Genomic DNA, 19,156 nt, shown 5'->3' with positions numbered 1-19,156 from the left:
AGCCCTGTAGGTGAGGGACAGACACGTGGGGAAGATGCTCCTTGTTCACCTGCCAGGGGTGGGATTTTCCCACTGTGCCCCCGGAACCTGTCTCAGACCTACAGTGTGAGAAACGGCCCTGTAGGTGAGGGACAGACACGTGGGGAAGATGCGTTGGTGGCTTAGACAGAGCAGGTGAACTGGCTGGGACACTAGTCCAGAAATAGCTGCAGTCCTTCCTGGCCTGGCCGAAGGGGGTGGCAGGGCCTGGGGCTCGGGCTGGTGCCGCCTGCGGCAAGGTCCCCGCCCCAGGAAGCCTCCCTCGCCATCGAGAAGAGGGTCGTGCTTGGTGGTTGTTTGCAACTCATAATTTTTCTTCTTTGATTCTGTCGAGGTTCTTGGTTTTGAAGATTCAGCATTCCCAGGTAACGTAACTGACTCAGGCCTGAAAATGTCTCTGAATTAGATGACCCTTTAGCAAGCCCATCAGCCTGGCTGGAGGTCTCCTGGGCCGCGCAGAGCATTTGCAGAAGGCGCTCTGCTCTGCAGCTCGTACTGGCTGTGGACAGTTTGTCCACAGCCCAAGACTGCTCATCTCTGCTTTGGTCCAGTTTGGGCTCTGTGGTCTGTGCCAGGGTGGGGTGCTCTGGTGCACAATATTCAGCTTTTCTCTGTGCTCCTCATAGTGTGGCACGGGTCCCCAATTCTCTGCAACTCAACAGACCCCATCCCCTTATCTTATGGTGGTTGCAGGAAGCGCCCCCACCTGGTGAGCCCGTCACCTCGTCGTGCCCCCTCTGAGCCTCTGGTCTTCTCAGACCGCCCGCCTCCATCTGCTCTTCAAGTTTTCTTATTCTTCTCTGTGTGTGTGTGCACATGTGTGTGTTGTTGTGTGTGTGCACGTGTGTGTGTGTTGTCTTGTGCGTGCCTGACAAAATAGACAAAAAGAGAGAGAGAATTATCTACAGCAGCAAGGACCAAACAAATGAAGACAACACCACTTTTTCCTGTCACCACCTAGGCCTTTGTGGCTGTCCCCTCTGCACTATCCCAGCATGAACTTCTTTTACAGCCATCAGTGTCCCTGTTGGGGTATGCTCTCTGAACTGAGTGCAGGGACGTCAGTTTAGTTGGTCAGCAGTGTAGCCAGAGGGACCTGGGAGATGCTGAAGTGGTTATTAAAGTGGTGAGAGTGCAGGATGATGGTGGTACTGAAGGTGAAGGAAGTGGACCCCTTCCGTGTCTGTCTGTTAGTCCATCTGTCTATCTGTCTATGCACACACACTTAGCTCACATACATATAAACACACTCATGAGGACAAAATGTTGGGGTCTGCTGTCTTGGACTTTGTTTATGTGAAAGAGAGCACAGGTAGGTCCTGCTGTGGTCAAATGTTACCCCTTTCAAATGGCACCTTTCCACGTGGCAGAGAGATGTTGCTTTATTCCAATGAAATGAGGTGTAGTGCCTGGGGACACTTCTGCGGAGGCTGAACTATGGGGCAGCTACCGACTTTCCGAGTTCACAGATGTGAGATTTGCTCGCGTAGCCACAGACGAGCCTCTGAGGGGTGGACTTCCATCAACCAAATGCAAAAGAGATGAGTCCAGAAAACCAAATTCTGATCCTGAAGTCTGTCTTCAGAGAGGAGGATGCTGGGGCCACTTGCATGAGCGGCCTCCTCCTGGTGCCGTCTGCTCCAAGGACCAGATACAGTTCCTAAGGCTGCCTGGTGTGCACAGGCTCAGAAAGAGAAATTCAATTGGAAAGGAAGCCCTGTGCTCCCAGTGGCGGCCGGAAGAGTCTGAGGGATCTATCTTAACCTGTGTTTCCACACCATGCACAGTCCTGGCTCCGCAGAGGGGATCACACGGACACTTACTGTGTACCAGTCTATGGTCCAAACACTACACGAATGAACTCATCTCATCCTCACAACCACCCTGTGAGTCAGGTGCTAATCGCCCCACTTCATGGGTAAATAAATGGAGGCCATGGTTGGCAGAAAAACGGCCCCCAAAGAAGTCCATGCCCTAATTCTTGGGACCAGTGACTGTGTTATTTTATATGACAAAAGAGACTGAACACGTCTGGTTAAGGTTAAGGGTCTTGAGTTGGGGAGATTTTTCTGGCCAGGCGGGAAAATTGTGTTGTTTTAAACCACTACGTTTGTGGTAACTGGTTACAACAGCGATGGGAATGGGAACTAATACAGCCTTTCGGAAAGGTAGTAAGTGACAGAAGCAGGATGAAAATCCAAGCAATCTGTGTTGGTCTAAAGCTCATGCCCTTTATTAGTCAGCATCATGGCCACTTCCCACCATTGTCCACTGAATGAATAAATGAACAAGGAAAGAAGAAAGGAAGGAAAGAAAGAAAAATGATTTATATGAGGTTGATGCAGACGTGTGTTCTATGCACTTCTAGTACTATATAAGGATATTTAACAATAACCTAACAATCACCTTACTTAGCAGCAACTGTAGAGCCAGCGCTCTCACCGTCCGCCCCCTCCCCTCTGCTGGGGTTCCAGAATGCCTCCCATCTGCCGGGGCTCCGGAACCACTCCCGTCTGCCGGGGTTCCGGAACGCCTCCCGTCTGCCGGGGCTCCGGAGCCCCTCCCGTCTGCCGGGGATCCGGAACCCCTCCCGTCTGCCGGGGATCCGGAACGCCTCCCGTCTGCCGGGGTTCCGGAGCCCCTCCCGTCTGCCGGGGTTCCAGAACGCCTCCCGTCTGCCGGGGATCCGGAACCCCTCCCGTCTGCCGGGGTTCCGGAGCCCCTCCCGTCTGCCGGGGATCCGGAACCCCTCCCGTCTGCCGGGGATCCGGAACGCCTCCCGTCTGCCGGGGATCCGGAACCCCTCCCGTCTGCCGGGGTTCCACAACCCCTCCCGTCTGCCGGGGTTCCGGAACGCCAACCATCTGCCGGGGTTCCGGAACCCCTCCCATCTGCCGGGGTTCCAGGACCCCTCCCATCTGCGGGGTTCCGGAACCCCTCCCATCTGCCGGGGCTCCAGGACCCCTCCCATCTGCGGGGTTCTGGAACCCCTCCCGTCTGCGGGGTTCCGGAACCCCTCCCGTCTGCCGGGGTTCCAGGACCCCTCCCGTCTGCCGGGGTTCCGGAACCCCTCCCTTCTGCCGGGGCTCCAGAACCCCTCCCGTCTGCCGGGGCTCCAGGACCCCTCCCATCTGCTGGGGCTCCAGAACCCCAAACAACCGCCCGCTTGCCTGAGCCTCCCTTTGGTCCGAGCAGGGTAGAAGTTTTGAGAAGCCAGTGTGCGCACCAGGTACAGCGCTTGGTGCTCAGGTTGGTGGATCAGGGCTCAGACTTAGGGAGGATCCTAAGCTCGTGTCCCCTGAACATGCCCTCTCGCCTACCTGGTGTTGATCCCGCCTCCCGCCCAGGTCCTCTGAACAACCCACTTGAGCTACACCCAGAGTTGCCAGATTTAGAAAATAAGAACAGAAGACTCAGTTAAATCTGAATCTTAGGTAAACTACAATTTTTTTTTTTTTTTAGTGTAAGTGTTCCTCAACTATTGCAAGAGATATATTTATACTAATGCATTCTTTATTGATATGAAATTCAAATTTAATTAGGCATCCAGTATTTTATCTGGAAACTACCCACAGTGGACCATCAGAGAATCTATTCTGGGGCGAGAAACAGGTGTCGCCCCTTGAACCATGCTGGGGAGAGCTCTCCGTTCCAGGCCAGCCTGAACGCTGGGACCGTCTGCTCCCTCTTCATGGGCCTACTGAACAGTTGTCCCAGTCCCAGGGGTGGGATGAGGGAGAGAAGTGAGGATGGGGGGGGATGGAGGAGATGGGCTGGGACAGACAAGGAATTATCTGACTGGTCCTCATGACCCAGAAGATGCTGTCTAGTTAACTTTCAGCCTTCCAGAAGATTCCTCCAGTGGTCCCAGAAACCGGGTAGACAGGAAGAAGCAGAGGGTCGTGAGAATGACTCATCCTTTGGGGCCTTTAAGCCTCTTGGTTCTCACAGCAGTTGGTCTGTAGTGTCTAGAATAGCTGAGTTTGGGTGGCCACACGATTACCCCTAACCCAGCAATACCCTCTCTCACCCGTACACTTGGAATCCCGTCATTCACCCAATCCCGGATTTTATCCCTTGCTTTTAATTTTCTGCCAGCCATTATACTGGGTGTTAGGAATTCAATCTTCTGTCGATCCCTCCGTCAACCAATAAACAAGAAGTAGTTATTGAGTACCTCACTGTGTACAGAGCTGTGTCTCAGTCCCGGTGGTAAAGACAAACCTCTGTCCTCTAGGACCCGGCGAGAAAAAAATGAGAATATACAAGATGGTTCTGTCCTTTGTGAAAAATTCCTTAGACATCGATTATTATGCTGGGTGCTGGAGAGACGTGGGAAAGAAGGCTGGGCATTCCGGGCGGCCGAGGAGAGTCTGGAAGTAAATAGTTTCTGGGATGCACAGAGAAGGGACCCCCGACCCAGCCTGGGGACTCAGAGAAGGTTCTGCTGAGGTGGCAAGTCCCAAACAGTCTCTAGAAAGAAGCACAGAAGTCAATTAGGTGAATGAAGGTCACTGAGTTGGTGACTGATGGAGTGGAAGGGGGTTTCAGGCAGAAGGAAGAGCAAACACGGGAGCCCATCATGCCTGGAAGCGCAGAAAGTGTGAAGTCTGCAAGTGCTTCCCTGGGGCTGGGATGGAGCGAGGTGGGTCGGTGGGGGTGCTGGAAGGGTTTATCGTAATGGAAGGTCAGTGCTGCTCGGGCCAGGCCGAGGAAGCCTGCAGAGACACTGCTGCTGGGCAGACCCACTGGGCTGCCACGGGTACGGGGTGCACCTGCTGTGGGTGTGGGAGGGTCCGGCAGCCACCAACATGTGAGCAGTTGACATCTTATCGGCATCTTCAGAGGAGAGCAGAGCCTGATGACGTACATGAGTAGGGGGAGGAGGGAGATTCCATTTGTTGAGCCAATCACTGTCCTGAGATCACAATAAAAGTTTTGTCCTTTGAACTGTCCTAACGATCTGGCAAGTTACACTTTATCTGTATGGTCCATGCTGGGAAACTTAGGTTCAGAAATGTTAAACAACTTTCCTAAGGTCACTTGGAAAGAACCTGGAACCTTAACAAGGTCTGTCTGAATTCCAAGCCACAGGAAGATGCCTTCCACCCCCACTTCCCTTTGAGTTCTTGAATATTTAATTCTGCCTCTTCTGTTTATTGTGTAATTAGATGGAGCAAATGTATTCACCAGAATTCCTCCAGGGGCGTGACCACTGAACTTGTCTGGAGAATGTACTGGGATAAGCTGTTTTGGGGTGGAAGGTGAGCAGAGATTCTGAGAACACATTCAGGCCAACGAAAGTTTGTCTCCTCCCTGCAGTGCCCGAGTCAAGACAGTTCGGGGCTCCGGGCTTGGCATTTGAACCATGGTTGTCTGTAAAAGACTGTTAATTTGCTCACCATCTGGTCTCAGAATTTTCTGCAGCCTCAGGTAGAAATGCCAGCTCTGAAGAACTAAACCATGACCCTACACACTGGACAGTGCCAGCCTGCCACTTATTCGTTCAACATGGACATCAACTCATGGCCAGCTGGGTACTTACTCTTTGCCAACTGGCGAGCGTTATTGGTCTTTGCTCTCTGTGGCTTTCCAACATAGTGCCGTTACCTACAGGTTTGGAATCAGACACCCCCATCCGCACGTGATTTTGATCACACCTCCCCCAGGTACATATATGGATTTAATTTATAATATAATATATAAATCATATATATTGGCCACCATTATGGACTGAATGTTTGTGTTCTTCCGAAATTCATGTATGGAAGCCCCCATTCCCAAGGTCATGGTATGAGGAGATGGAATTAGGTCATGAGGATGGAGCCCTCATGGTGGGATTAGTGCTCTCATAAAGAGACAGGAGACTGATGGCCTCTTTTTGACCAGTTGAGGACATAGAGTAAAGGCAGCCATGTGGGAACCCGGAAGTGGGCCTTCACCAGACACCAGCTCTGGGAGCACCTTGTCCTTGGGCTTGCCAAACCCCAGGACTATGAGCTGTCTACATCTTTATTGTTTAAACCATCCAGCATATAGTATTTTGTAATAACAGCCCAAACGAAGACAACCATTGGCCCAATAGTTTAGGAAAATAATAAAACACACACAAAATAAAAATGTTAAAAAAAAAATGAGGAGTAGATGAAGTAAACACAATTAATGGAATATTTTTATTAGCAAAAACATCATGAGTGATCCTGGATGTACTTACGTATTTAGAATAGTCATTTTGGCAATTACGGACGTCGTGGGCTGACTGACTTCTTTTCAGAGCCGATTAAATCAAGTTGTTTGCAGCCTGGAAACCAGGCTGACTGCGCGAGCTCTCACCAGGAGGACCACTGCGCTCATCGTTAGCACCGTTTCCAACCCGTGGCTTCCTCCCAGGAAGCTTTTGAAGCTGCTTGTCCGTTTTGTAGGGGTTGGTTTAGTTAAAGCCCAATAACGTGTTGTGAAAGCTCCCTCGGCCGGGCTCAGAGAAACCAGCCATGACAACATGTGTGGGAGCGGAGGGGGCGTGGCTTCCTCGTTCTCCGCGGCTTGGGTATTTTCCCACCCTTCCCTGGGCCCTCGTGGGCCCCTGTGACACGTGGCTGCCTGACACTGGGCTGAGTCAGGGTGTCAGGATGTTTGTGAAATGGGAGTAAGGTTCAGTTTGGGTTTTTAGATAGAAATGAAGATCAGCGGGAGGTCTGATTTGATCTGGGCAGCACTCACCGGATCACCTTGCAGACCTATTTTGGAAACGACCCATCTGCTAGGTGGGGTGGGGTGTCCGTATGAGCCAGAGAATTACACAATGAATATTTAAGTATCAACCCTGAGGTGTAAAATGAAAAAGAAAAAGAAAATCCAGGCTGCTGAGAGAGAGCACAGAGTAGGAGGCCCTGACTTTGGGTAAGCAGGGACGTCTTCCTCGAGCATGCTGGTTGAGATGGGCTCCAAAGGCAAAACATAGTTTCCCAGGTGAAGTGTCAGAGAGAAGACGTCCAGATAGAGGGAAGAGCGTTTGCAAAGGCCCTGTGGTCTGAGGAAGTAGAATCCATGAGGGGAACTACACAGAGGCTGATGCGACCAGCACACAGAAGGTACGAGGAGACAGTGGCCTGAGATTAACACTCACGTCTCTGAGACACTGGGGACCCTGATAGGACACATTTCAAAGTAGGTGCTGAGAAAATAGCCCCGGGGGAAGAGACGCTGGGAGGTCGAGGTGGGGAACAGTCATGGTGAGAGCACATTGATCACTTGGTCGTTGGGTGGGGAGAGGTTGAGGGCAGCTGGTGGCAGGTGGGGCCCTGGGACTTTGAGGAGGGCTGTCTGGAGCCCATTGATATTCAGCAGAGAACATTCCAGAGACAAGAGAGGTGACTAATGACAGAGGGCAGTGGAGTGTGCAGGGAAGGGCTGAGGATCCACTGACCACAATCACAGCTGCCGATAAAGCTCAGACCGCTGTCCGCTGGCATGTCTTCCCCTCATTTTGAAATGACAGTCTGTGTCCCCATGCCACCGCGGCGGCGTTAAATCACACATTTGTTTCCTTGCCACCTGGTACAGTTCAACTGAGCTCCGTCCGGAACCTCCAGGCACCGAGAAGACTTTCAAAATAAAATATAAATTGTCCTAGAACCTGAATTTAATCAATGTCACCTTACAGTTAAGATCTAAAAAAGAGGACTTTACAAACACACACATCTTGCAAAGATGGAAGAAAGAAAGAAAAGAAACAAAAGCAACGTCTTTGACTTCAGTTACATTCAACGAGCAAAACATACTTCTTTACTTTGGGTAAATATCTGAGGACCCACAGGAAGCTATTTAGAAAGCGTGCACTGAGAAACTAATATTTGCTCTGAGAAGGATGTGTGTTCTTGGGAGGCAGCAGAGCAGGGGTTTGGGAATTAGACAGACCCAAGTTTGAATCGGGGATCGCAGGGACCTGCTGGGTGAACCTGTGTGCTTAAGCCCACACCGCCTTCACTTCCTCATGTTCAAAATGCAGGAAATATATTGACCTCGCAGGATTGCTATAAAAATTACGCAAGAGAGCGAACATTAAATGACTGATGTCTCTGGTGCATGCTAGGGTCCCTGTGTCTGCGTGTGCATGTACAGTCACATGCATACGTAAAGCTGTCCCGTGACGTCATCCAAGAGAAGCTAGCCGAGAGGTTGCAACCCGCACTGCAGGTCTGCACCATTTATATCAATATTTTGCTACTAGCCCAGATCAAATATTAACCATTTTGAAAATCTGGAATGTTTTTTCTTTTTTTTAACCTTGCAACTATGTCATTTTTGTGACTTACTTGTGGTATGTGACCTTGGCCGAGACATGGCAAGACTTCTTATTGTATCTTACATAGTCTTGGAAGTACCCTTAAATTCTAGGATGAAAAGAGAAAGGGAAGTAGGAAGAAAGAGAAAGGAGGAAGAAAGGGGAGAGGGAGGAGGGAGGAAGGAAAGAAGGAGGGAGAGAGAGAGGAAAGAAGGGGGAAAACAACAATACTAAAATAGGAAGCACTTGAATAGAACTTACTCTTTGTTGGAACCTGCTCTACATTCTTAATGCATCCGTTCATTTAATTGTCACAGCAACCCTGTGAGGCAGAAACGGCCATCATCTCTGTTTCACAAATGGGAGAACTGAGGCTCCACTTGCTGTGTGACTTGAGGCAAGTTGCTTAGCATCTCTGAGCCTCAGTTTCCTCACTTTTAAGATCTGAACAATATTATATCTACCTTGCTAAGTTTTCTGGTAAGGAGTGAATAGCGTGCGCGCGCGCGCGCACACACACACACACACACACACACACACACACACGTTTTGCCCTGTGCATCAGTTATAGCAGGGAGTGTTATTTCGCAAGGAAGAATTGAATAAGGATGATTTCATTCTTCTCTCTCAATAGCCTTGGAGGGAAAAGGAATGCAGGGGTGAGTAGAGGACAGAGCTTCAGAGATGGCAAGTGAGCCCTGAGGATTGTGGGAGGAAGAGAGTAGTGAAGTCGAATTCTTGCATGGTCCTGTGGGTCTTGGAGGAGGGACAGATGCCAAGACAGGTCCTGCCGTGGTTCGATTTCTGCCTGGTGGTTAACTGTCCACCCGAACCCTCTTCTTGGTTCCCACAAGTGCAATGGGACAGAAAAAGAGAGGCCTGGCTTTCACTTCGGACAACCCCGGGAATGTTGCCACTAAAAATCAATTGCACAGCGCTACTAGCTGCAAGGTTTTAACTTCCCAATCTTCAGAGTATTTCCCCAAATCAGTGCTCACTTCTGCACGATTAGAGGGGATGAGGGAAAGCTCGGATTACAGTCCCAGCTGTTCTCTAAAGAGCCCCTCACCTAAGCCTGAGGTCCTGGAGGAAGGATGCTAGGCTGGGAGCTAAATAGGGAAACTGAGGCCCGGAGTCAGTCGCTGTCATGCCTGAGGGGGCACCACTCGGCTTGCAGTGGAAGGCGGGCCCATTTGGTTCCGTTACTGCAGGGCGCTCTGTTTGTATTTATTGGTGGCTCCAGGAGTTGGCAGTGGGACAGCCCTGAGGGAGGCGATCAAGCTTGGACCCAGGTCTTCTGACTCACCGGCTAGTGCTCCTTCCACAGTCTGCATTCTGAAGAACTTCACGCCCACAAGTATAGGAACTATTTTCTGAGCTCCAGGCCTCTACAGTCAGAGCAGGAACTTGCTAGACACGAGCACAAGCTGGCACAGGGTGCACACTCACGGGGGCTGGTGTGCCGTGAGGGTCTGCCAGCGGAGCGAAGGTTCAAGGAGAGGGAGGTGTGGCTGCAGCAGAGAGCGGAGCGGGCAGAGGGGCGGGCGGGAGTTCAGTCAGACAGGGTCCGAGTGCAGCCAGCAGAGGGTCCGGCTGGGGAGTCTTGAGGAGACCAGGTAGTGAAGGGCGGCCTGGGGACGTGTCGGGAGGGAGGCTGAGATCGGGGGTAGGCGGCCAGAGACACAGTTTCCGGTGTGTCGGGCTTTGTGCAGCGCACGTAGCCTTATTGGCTGGGAAGAGCCCTACAGCTCTCAGCGTGCGGCTGCATGGACGGACGATGTCCAGGAACGTGTATCGGATCGGGGGGGGGGGTCTAGAGTGTCAGCCAGAGCGACCTCGTTGTAACAAAATGTTCCAGGAAGCCACAGAAGGTAAAAGATGTGATGCACGTGTACCAGCCAAGCGGCCAGCCAGGGCACCAGTGGTGTCCACACGAGGACTCCTGCCATGGTCAGTGCCTACTCTGCACTCCGGAGCACAGCCGCCCTGTGGGGAGCAGCAAAGCAAGGAGCATCAGTCTCCGCTAGGCCCCGGTAAACCACACCCTGGCACCCTGGGAAGCAGGACTGCAGGGACTGGCCCCGTAAAGGGTGTCTGTCCTTGGTTCTGCTTAAGATCATCTGCACTGTCGGAGAGTGTGCAGCTATCACCCTTGGTTTTAAAAACAGACCCTGTTGTCTTGCCTCTCACTGGGCTTCCACCACTATTCCCAAGATGAGCACATTGGACCAAGCCGGGACTGAAGCCCCAGCTTTGAGCAGCACTGGTGAGCGGGACCAGCAGGAGCCGGTGAGGGTTAGGTGGGCTTCTGCCTGGGCCCCACCGCCACCGTAGTTGTCACTCTTGCTCCCCTGGACTGGCTTCCTATCATAGGCGGCAAGCAGGTCTCCCAAGCGGCATGAGCTAATTCTATCCCTGAGGAGTTGTTAGAAGAAGACGGCCCAGCCCCATGCTTGCCCAGGGCTCTGACTAGCGCCAGCGCATCTCCCCACACTCTAATTGTGCCCTTTATTAGATCACCGACGGGTCCCAGCTGAGTTTAATTCAGCGTCTGCTTCTCTGAACATCCTGGAGGTGATGATTATACAGCAGGACCTTTTCTAGAAACTGCCCGAGGTGTCTGAGGCCACCAACTCTGGAGCTCTCAAAGCCGTGTTGCTTCTTTAGTGTGAGCTTTCTGGGGAACTGGCCCAGAAACTCCTGCCAAATTCTTTGCAGGATCCTCCCTTCTTCCACTCCCCAAGCACCTCGTTTAGTTAAGTGGTTTTGCCTCCTTTCGGTTGCTCTGTAATTGAGGCGATTACTCATTCCCATCACAAGATGGAACTGGGAGAAAAAGGCTGGCACAGGACCCCAAGCACTGTGTACTGCATCCTGCAGAATCCCGTCCCTTGTCTTGCTGTCTGAGTGCTCAACTTCTGAGGTTTGAGGAGCTGGCACAGGTCAGCCAGTCTCAGCTGCCTCGTGGCCACTGCTCAGGAGTAACAGTTCCGTTGTCACAATGGTGTCAGGCCTGGGAGGGAAGGCAGTGAGGGAGAAAGACTGAGTGACCCACAGCCTCTCCAGTCTGACACTGTACCTTCTAAGCAAAGCAGCCTTGGATGGGGTCATGCAGACTAGCGGGGAGTATCTGTGATCATCTTCCATAGAGAGATGGTCTAGGACCGGCCGTGTCAGAGCGTGTTATCAGCAGTGCTGGGCAAACGTGATTTCCACTGTGTTCTGCACAAATACAGCTCCAGGTCTGCACGCAGCCTGCTTCATACAGGGGGATATTCCCTCTGGTCCCACTAGACAACCCTGGCTTAGCGAGTCCCTCATTCCCATAGGCTTGTGCAGATTTGAGACCCCAGGCAGCCAGCTTGTTTGCCTTTCACTTAGTCATTCAGTGGGTAGTCACTGGAGCGCCTCCTATCAACCAGGCACTGTCAGAGGCAATGGGGATACCACAGCGAACAACAGTGTCCTCATCTTTTATTAACCCAGCCAGGGCATGATGGTGGTCTGGCCGGGACAGTGCAGTGGAGTCGACCAGAAATGGGTCGATCACATCGCAGCGCTGCCTGTGCCCAGACAGATTGAATGAGCTATACTCACAGGCACACAGCTGGCAGAGCTGGGAAATAAGTCACGTGGGTGTGGTTCTCAAGTTTCCTCCCTCAGAAATGCACGCAGCTGCCACTAGGTGGAGCCTTCCTCTTCAGGCTCTTCTAGGCTCCGGGCTCATCCTGTTAACCTTAAGTTCACCTCACTTTCAGCTCAGCAGCCAAGAGGAAGGGGAGGCAGTTTGGACATACAGCCCCTTGTGATTCATGATGGTGAGTGGTCTCACATGCAGAGTCCAGAGCGGAAACCGTGAGCTCACTAGCCCCTAACAGCCACAGGGTATATATGACAGAGGCTGTGCCCTCGCCCCCAGGACCAGGAATCCAGCCGGAATTGTTGCCATCAGGAAAGCGTTCATAGCAGCAAACCTTGGCCATCCCACGGCCAACCTTGATAAACATGGAGCATCTCTCAGCCCTGGGCTCAGCAGCCAACAATGCGCATTCATCTAATTGGGCATTTTCAGGCCATTAAGTAGATCAATCAATGACAATTATCTTTGACTTTAATTCTGGCCCTTTTCTGTTTGTCATTCTCCAGGCTTTAGTTACTGAGAAGGAGATACGCTTATAGACATGAGCATAAACACCATGGGTGTGTGCAACGTGTGCGTGAGCACGTGTGTGTGCGCGTGCACACACACACTGCAGGGCGGAAGCCCTCAGAGCGAGTGGCCTGGAACCCCGGCCCCTGCTGGGCTGCTCCCCATCGTCGGGTCCCAGGCTTCTGTGCGCTGCAAGCCGAGGGGGGAAGAAGAAAGGCCGGAGCCACACAGGATGCTGAGCAGCACTCTGCCTGACTCAGGGTGGGCAGGGGGGCGGAACGGGGGTGTTATATTGTATCTGAGAGGGGCTCCATGGTCTCTTTTAATGCCCATTCAGTATCTATGGAGGAGCCCCGAGGGCCCATTTTCTGCCCACTTGAATAAACATGCAGAAAGTGACCATTCATAGACCATCTACCTCTGTTAGGTCAAGCAGTGGACTTGGCCCTTGACATCCACTATCTGTTGCTATACTCCAGACGTCACCATAGAGCAGGATCACTCCCCCATTTTGCAGATTAGAAAGCAGGGGTGGGAAGCGGTCTAGGCCAGCTCAGGCAGGTTGTTTCGTAACACTCCTCCACCTGATCTTCCCGTGCCATTCAAGACAGGCCTCCACACCATCCAGAGCAACAGCTCAGGAGCTGTGGGCGCCATCCTCAGTGCCATTTCCAAGCATCGGTCCCTGCTGGGAACACTGTCCCTCCCCTGCCTGCACGTCATACCTACCTCATCTTCTAAGATCAGAACACATCCGCGAAGAGCCTTCCCTGACGGCCTCACTTCCCTCCCGCCGTTCTGCCCGCTGCCCCCTCCCTCCCTGCCTTCCCAGCACCGCTGCTGCTGCTGGCTTTCCATCACCTTCCTCCCTGCCTGGCTCTGTCGCTCTGCTGTTCTCGTGCTGGTTGGTGACTATAAACATTTCAGGGGCAGAAAGCACCCAGCCTCCTTCTGCAAGCCCCCGTCTCCCACGGTAGCTGCTCCGCACTCAGAAGTCGTTATTCCGGGGCCATCCCCTCACCAACAGTCCTGTCACCAGGCCTGAATTTGTGGAAGATACATGGTTTTGTTATGTCTGTTTCCAATGGAGGTCAAGCCAATCCAAGGATCTGGACAAAGCCTGTTTCACGGAAACCACAGAAGCAGAAGGGGCCAGCTGTCCCCAAGGCCCCCTCTGCCCCCAAGGCCCCCTCTGTCCCCAAGGCCCCCTCTGCCCCCAAGGCCCCCTCTGCCCCCAAGGCCCCCTCTGCCTCAGCATCTCAGCTTCCGTCGCCCCCAGGAGCACCACCCCTTTGAGTTCCTTCCACTCTCTCACCTTACCCGGGCACAGGAGGAGGGTGGGGGGCAGGGGCAGTGGTGAGGCCTTTGCTTGTCCTCCTCCTTCCCCCCTTTGCCCAATCCAAGCTCGCCTTCATGCCACGCCAGCCGCTGGGGATCGGGCCAGTGGGCGGAGCATCTCTTCCTTACCCTGCGTCACCTCATTTCTGGGCCCAGGCAGTCTCTCCTTATCTGAGTCTTTCACCGTGAATCTGTAATATACACACCTCTTATCTTCTCCCTGTTTCCGATGAGTATCAGGCTTCAGAGAACTCTCTGCCGGGGCTGTTAAAATTTTTCATGCTGCTTGGGATCCCTGTTCATGGTCAGAAGAATGGACTTGGAAGATAATATTTCTTTAGAATTCAGGGTCCAAATCCCTGGCGAGCTGGAGATCTGAAAGCAAAGCACTTAGGCACGTAATGAACGAGTGAGAGGATGAACGCCGCTGGTCTGATGCAGTGCAAATAGCGTGGCTCCGGCATCGGGCCGACGTGGGTTTGAATCCCGGTGCCACCTCACACTGGATGTTCACCACTGATAGGTTTGCTCAGCCTTCTCGAGCCTCAGTGTTCCCGTCTATAAAGTGGGGATAGGGATAGTAATAACCTCATTGGTTTATTGTGAGAAGTGCAACTATGGAACAGAAGATGCTGGCACGAACCAGGTGCATAATAAAGTCACACAATTAATTAAGCAAGGCTGCCCTCGTCCTGAGAGGACTGAGTTGCATCATAACAATCATAAATTTGAATAAAGTCACCCTAATGCCCAGTGGAACATGGGCACAGATGAGATGACCACAAATAATGCCCGGGGGTCGACTTTATCCGAATGTAACAGGAACTGGCCCATATAGTTCAGATGTCTGGTGTCAGATACGCAGGTAAGAAGTAAAGATCCTCCATAGGCATCAGGACATCCCAGTTCTTGGTTCGGGGCTTCAGTAAAGCCGGCCAAGAAAACTAGAAAATAGGATTTTTTCTGCTTCACACGCTTGCCCGGGCCTGCGGCACCAAGCACGTGGTGACCTGGGCTGTTTCGTTTTCATGTTGCTTTCTGAGAGGGCCTAAAAGGCCTGGCCCAAGGACTGTGACCCCTCCTAGCCCAGTCTCTGTCTTAAATGGAGCCGAAGTCATCCTGCACAGAGGGGATGGGGACAGCAGTACGGGCCTGCTGCTGCCAGCGCTCCCTCCTGTCACCTCTTCCCACCTGGGCTGGGGGAAGGAGCGCTGAATTAGTAAGTAAAATTAAGGTAGCCCGAGCACAAGCACTGTGGCACCACAGCAGTCAATCTAGTGACTGAGATGGCTGCCAAGTAACCAACAGGTGGGCAGTGTGTGCAGTGTGGAGACGCTGGGCAGAGGTCGCGCAGGATCTCACGGGGCTCAGAACGGTGCGCCATTCGAAACTTATGAATTGCTTATTTCTGTAATTTTCCATTTAATATTTTCAGACCACGATAGATCACAGGAAGCCGGATTGTAGAAAGGGGGATATTTGCTGTATTCTCTATAAAATCATGCTTGTCAGTTTACAGAAGTTGACAATAAGATGCGATAGGAAGTATCTGTTCTGTTTGTTTATTATTTTAACTCTTTTATTCTTGTGTACACATTTACTTAACAGTCACTGAATTTCTAGGTCAGGTTCAGGTAACTGAAGAGCCTTTCTAAGTAGTTTATGTTGTCTAGAACAGGGGTCCCCAAACTTTTGACATAGGGGGCCAGTTCATTGTGCCTCAGACTGTTGGAGGGCTGGACTATAAAAAAACTATGAACTAATCCCTATGCACACTGCACAAATCTTATTTTAAAGTAAAAAAAGAAAACAGGAACAAATACAATATTTAAAATAAAGAACAAGTAAATTTAAATCAACAGACTGACCAGTGTTTCAATGGGAACTATGCTCCTCTCACTGACCACCAATGAAAGAGGTGCACCTTCCGGAAGTGCGGCGGGGGCTGGATAAATGGCCTCAGGGGGCCGCATGCGGCCTGCGGGCAGTAGTTTGGGGACCCTTGGTCTAGAACCAAGGTGTGTAGCAAATCCAATCTGGAGAAAAATGGGAAATAACAACTTTCTAAAGATGGGCTTTGAAATTCTCATCTAGTAAGTTATTATTATGCTTCCTTCCTCTGGTAGCCAGGCTGAGATGTACCTGGTTGCTAGGCCACCATTCACAGCTATAGCCAAGAAAACAGGGTACAGACCACCAAAAACAAGTCCACCAATCCACCCCGTGTGGTGGTACAGGCTTCACAGTTCAAGTCCCCTGTATTCAATGGTAAACTTACAAACCTTTGTAAGATACATGTGCTGTCACGAATGGGACTACTGCCATTGGTAAATCAGCAGCTATATGAGCCTATGTCACATTTTAGATGCACCAAAAAAGACTTTGCTATTAGGCCAAAGAAAGCAGCATTAATAAGTCCAATGTATTTGATCCATGTTCAAGTGGGTTTCTTTCTGATTCTGGAATTTGGTTACTTTTCTGGTTATGATATCAAAAATTTGTTTGTCTCTCATAGTATCATCTGGTTCGTGATTTTTCATCTTGGACCTTATAGTCTCCTCCCAGCAGCCGGGGCTTCCTCTGGTCTCCCTCAGCCTCTGAGGCTCACTGCCACCTTCGCTCCCTTCGCCCAGGCACGGCCATCTTTGGCCGGCACATGACTCAGCCCAACACGGGCCAGGAAGTGTCTGTTCATTAGCTGCGCAATTACTTCCTTAATATTTTTGAAATTAAGCCTTCGAATTTCTTCAGCATTGAATCTTCAATATACCTCACCCAGTTTGAACCCAATACGACTCATTAAAGTTTTCTTGACTATTGAATGCATTCCGAGGGGTTAATTTACGTAATCAAAAAGGTTAGGTTTCTGCGAGCAGTTCGTTCAGCTAATCAAAGGTTTAAACGTTGTAAGAAGGGTATAACGGCTGAAGCATGGGAAATAATCCTGAGAAATTATAGAAGAAATGCTAATGAAGCATCAAAGAGGAGATCAAAGAGACAATGCAACCAAATGAACATCTAGTCTGACCAAGACTGGCGGAGGACACTGACAAAGGAGGAGGGCCATTGGAAATGACAAGGAGCAAAACACTGTGGAGGGCTGACCAAGTCAAAGCACTGGATTCCAATAGTCCACAGACCATAGTAATCAACGAGGGACGAGACAACGTGGGGGAAAATGTCCACTCTGGTGAGCTAGCAAAGCAATTAACTGGGGGTACATGTTAATACATAAAATATGCAGTCAATACAATCATGTTGGAATGGTTTAACTGAGCCTACAGGCTGGGACATCGGTACTGTGATAAGAGTTACAACCAAAAACCAGAGCATCTAGCCCTGGCCGGTTGGCTCAGCGGTAGAGCATTGGCCTGGCGTGCAGGAGTCCCGGGTTCGATTCCCAGCCAGGGCACACAGGAGAGGCGCCCATTTGCTTCTCCACCCCTCCCCCTCTCCTTCCTTTCTGTCTCTCTCTTCCCCTCCCGCAGCGAGGCTCCATTGGAGCAAAAGATGGCCCGGGCGCTGGGGATGGCTCTGTGGCCTCTGCCTCAGGTGCTAGAATGGCTCTGGATGCAACAGAGCAATGCCCCAGATGGGCAAACCGTCGCCCCCAGGTGGGCATGCCGGGTGGATCCCGGTCGGGCGCATGCGGGAGTCTGTCTGACTGCCTCCCCGTTTCCAGCTTCGGAAAAATGAAACAAACAAAAAACAAACAAACAAAAAAACAAACAAACAAAAAAAAACCCAGAGCATCTGCCCAAGAGAGAAACTCAGCAATGGTACTCCTATCCGTGGGGACCCGGATGTGGCTCTTCAGTGGACTGTGAAGGTGAGAAGGGATTGAATCAGACAAGAATTGAGCGTTTAACTGTCATGACAAGGACTTATAGAATTAAACGAATCAGACATGTTATAATTTTATTGATAATTTTCAAGATCTTTACAACTCATGTCACGTTGGGTACAACTTTTTTTTATTTTCTTTTTGTTTTTGTTTTTTTTTTTACTACTTTTAACAGTTGCTATTTATTGAAAGACTTTTTAATGTTATTTATCCAATCATCATTACCAATGACTGATTGCCACCTACGACCTGCAGACCCTGGGGCAAAGCTTTTGTACTCTTTACTTCTCACGTTTGCGACAACCCTGAATGACGGGAGCTCTGGTCCGCGCTTTACGGGTGAGAGGGCCGAGCGGCTCAGACTAACGTGTTCGTTCACGCATGGTCAGTAGGGAGCTGGTACAGAAACTCAGGCTGGTTTGGTTCAAAGTCCTTTGTCATCTTTCTTACTCACTTCTCTAATCTTGACCTTTCTCACCTCGCCCAATAGCCCAAACGTGATAAACCTCAGATCCACGCCCATTCTTTTTTTTTTTTTTTTTTTTTTGTATATTTCTGAAGCTGGAAATGGGGAGGCAATCAGACAGACTCCCACATGCGCCCCACCGGGATCCACCCGGCATGCCCACCAGGGGGCGACGCTCTGCTGCAACCAGAGCCACTCTAGCGCCTGAGGCAGAGGCGACGGAGCCATCCCCAGCGCACCCGGGCCATTCCCGCGCCAATGGAGCCCTGGCTGCTGGAGGGGAAGAGAGAGACAGAGAGGAAGGAGGGGGGGAGGGGGGGGAAGCAGATGGGCGCCTCTTCTGTGTGCCCCTGGCCAGGAATCGAACCCGGGACTTCCGCACGCCAGGCCGACGCTCTACCACTGAGCAAACAAGCCAGGGCCTCCATGCCTATTCGTACTGAAAGCTCCTGTTGCACAGAGTTTGTTACCATCCTCCTCCGCCCACTATGACAGATCTGCAGACGGGGTGGCTCACGGCACACATATTTATTTCTCACTGTTCTGGAGGCTGGGAAGTCCAAGATTCAGTGTCTGGCGAGGGTCCTCTTTCTGGCTCATAGACAGCTGTCTCTCCACTGTGTCCCCTCATGGTGAAAGGGGTGAGAGGGCTCTCTGGAGCCTCGTTGGTAAGAGAACTGATCCCGTCATGAGGGCTCCACCCCGATCAGCTCATCAGCTCACGAGGCCCCTCCTCCCAATGCTGTCAGCTCATTAAGGGTTAGGGTTTCAACATATAAATTTGGGAGGAGCTCTAATATTTAGTCCAGAACAATCTCCCTGGCAGTGTTCAAAAGAGCAGACAGAGGCCTAGTATCCTCCACCCAAAGTGGACTAAATAAGCAGCAGTGACCAGCATTAAAACAAAGTGAAAAGACATAGAATAGCGCATAGAATATGACATAGGGTGCCACATAGTAAAGATAAAGAGTAATTTTTTAGTTACACATCTACCATATTTCACTGAATCAAAGTCATTATCTATCGAAAGACACA

General features: G+C 51.2%; 1 pseudogene; it reads right to left on the bottom strand.

The window, feature by feature from the left end:
* Nucleotides 1–14,909: 14,909 nt before the first annotated feature.
* On the bottom strand, nucleotides 14,910–17,105 carry LOC136392300 (transmembrane protein 126A pseudogene; annotated as a pseudogene).
* Between the last annotated feature and the right edge of the window lie 2,051 nt (nucleotides 17,106–19,156).

The sequence above is a fragment of the Saccopteryx leptura genome, chromosome 2, assembly GCF_036850995.1.
Source record: "Saccopteryx leptura isolate mSacLep1 chromosome 2, mSacLep1_pri_phased_curated, whole genome shotgun sequence".
Taxonomy (NCBI): domain Eukaryota; kingdom Metazoa; phylum Chordata; class Mammalia; order Chiroptera; family Emballonuridae; genus Saccopteryx; species Saccopteryx leptura.
Note: the sequence above shows the minus strand (reverse complement) of the source record. Positions and strands in the feature narration are given on the sequence as shown.